Consider the following 2,793-nt stretch of genomic DNA (forward strand, 5'->3'; position numbering starts at 1 on the left):
TTGTCTGTGCAGGTTCACATCTTCATATAGTCCCCATATAACTGAATCTTCCGATATTCGGTACTTTTTTGATTTTAGACAGAAAATTGTCTGTGCACGTCCACCTCTTCGTAGAGCCCCATATAACGGTACCTCTCGATGTTCGGCATTTTAATGATTTTAAGAACATTTTTCACCAGAATTGTTCGAATCTGATATTTGAAGTTCGTAATGGATACTACAGCCTAAGACAGAAAATTGTCTGTGCAGGTCCACGTCTTCCTATAGCCCCCATATAACGGTACCTCCCGATATTCTATATTTTGATGATTTTTGCTACATTATTCACCGATTTTTTTTAAAGTTTCGCATTTGAATATTTTAATTACTTATGACAAAAGTTACCTATGCAGGTCCATGTCATCGTATAGACCCTAATGTAACAGCTACATTCGGTATTTTTAAGATCTTAACAGAATTTTTAACGGATTTTATTGTTTTTGAGAATTGCCAAATTCGTTCCAAATGGTGGAGGGTATTCAAGGTTCGGCCCGGCTTACAGCTTTTTACTTTTTTTTAAAGTTAATTGAGTGAAAGCAAAAATGTCGGAAATGGCATCAAATTTTAGAATAAGTTTAGATTTGTTTGAATTGGTCACCTTTGGCACGAATTATGGTCTCCAAACGGCCAATGAAACCATCACACGCTGCCTGAATGTTGCTCTGCGGTATTTTGGCCCATCTCCGGAGAAGCGCTTGCTTAAGGTGATCGACTCTTAGGTATTTTTTAGTGCCAACCTTACTTTCCGAAATACTCTAGATACAATAGTCCAAAGGATTGGTATCCGGAGATTTTGGTGGCCATTGTGAGCTGGAAATGAAGCGTGGAACCTCATTTTGTTACCATTCTTGGGTGGCGCGTGCTGAGTGCGATGGTGCTGAGTCCTATTGCAATGTTCAAGATCTCCGGCCAAAATGTTTGCGTGCCCTATGCTTTAATACTCCCTCCAGCATATTTTTGCAATAATATTCTGTATTTATTCTGATGCCACGGTCGATTAATACGGGCGGAGAGCGACCATCGGCTGTTATGGCGGCCCACACCGTTATCATGGCCAGCGCTTGAGTTCTGGTGGCCAACCGAAGGTGCACATTTTCAGCTGACCTCTTTGGCAAGTAGTAAACACGATCATTTAGTTTGTTTACAAACTGCTGGACAACGAATGTTTTCTCATCGGAGCGGAGAAAACCAAATTCGGCAGTTCACCACTTTCGGCCAAGCGAAGCAACTCTTTAGCTCTTTTGAGTCAATTTTCTTTCTGTTGCGGTGTAAGTTCTTGCACTTTTTGGAATTTCAATGGCTTTACCACGAGATCATTTTTCATTATTTGCCGAATGGAATATTGCGATATGTTCAGCTCACGAGCCATTTTTCGGCAACTGCGACGCGGGTTTCGATCAAGTCGTTTCTTTACTTTTCGAACCATTTCTGCTGATGTTGCTGTTTTCTTCCGTCCACTTCCTTGATGTCGTGCTACGCTACCATTATCACGATAACGAGCGATGGTCCGAGACACAGAAAAGATTTATTCAGAGGTCGAAAAATGAGCAAGGAGTGGCCCTTACATTATCGGGCCATGTTGAACGGATTTTTTTTTTCACAAAAATTGATAAGGAGGACATTGGTAACATTGGGGCCGAGGCTACATCATGGCCGAGATTTTCTACTATTAACCTCATGAAGTGTACTTTCAAATTCGAAAATAAACGGAACCATTTCGAAAAAAAAAATTTCCAAACCCTTTAAAATATTTTGCATAAACTCAGCTGGGGTGCGACTTTAACCCTAAAACCGGGTTTTCGTTTTTATTGATTTGTGGTCTATAGATAAGCCTTGGAGTTTCAGTGTATTCTAAGGCCAATTTTGTGAAGAATAATTCTATAAAGTATATTGATCTGATACCATCATATCTTAGGGGAGCTTTTGAAAGTTTTTTGAAAAGGCCCAAAAGACCCCTTTAATGGCTCGACTAAGTATTAATTTGTATTACCTATGCCTGTATTTGCCAGTAATATTACAGAAGATGCTGTAAACATAAAATGCCTGGTTTCCAAAGAAATCTGGAATGTTTTTAAATATTAAAAAAGGGGCTGGGTTACGTTCCGCAGTTAATTTTTTTTCCAAACGCCATATTTTTACCTCTTCTTTTAAAATCTACTCGGGTTTTCTTGTAATTTTGAAATGCTGAATTTTGTCCCAAAGTATATTTAGTATTTCGGTGGTTAGCATTGAATACATGAACTCGATACAGTATATCTTTCGGCGTTTCGGTGTAATCCCTAGATGATGGTGCCGCATTTGTCACATAACCTGTGAGGTGCTTGTTATTTATAATGCGTAAGAAAAGTTAAATAAATTAGGAGAAGCGAAGCAAGTGTGTAGTACTTAGTTGCAAACCACGTTTTTATTGAATTTTATTTATTATTTTTATTTATAATTGATACACGGGTGATTTTTCGGCAGATTTTTTTTTTCGAAATTTTCTAAAATTATTTTGGAAAAAATCTACACATGCCTTTGAGAGATTTCTCGTAACCTCATAAAGGGTATATATCATTTGTAGTCGATATAAGAGCCCTCGGTAAAAATAGTTTTGTGGCGTACTGCAAGTTCATTTCACGTGCAGACGCCGGATAATTCGGAGGTACATTTCAGTGTAAAATAAAAACAAAAATTTTAAAAATGTTTTTTGTATTTTGATCGACACTTGTATCACTTAAAAGTTAAATATAGTTTTTTTCGAGATTACTTCAT

The sequence above is a fragment of the Musca domestica genome, unplaced genomic scaffold (assembly GCF_030504385.1).
Source record: "Musca domestica strain aabys unplaced genomic scaffold, Musca_domestica.polishedcontigs.V.1.1 2, whole genome shotgun sequence".
NCBI classification, from domain to species: Eukaryota; Metazoa; Arthropoda; class Insecta; order Diptera; family Muscidae; genus Musca; species Musca domestica.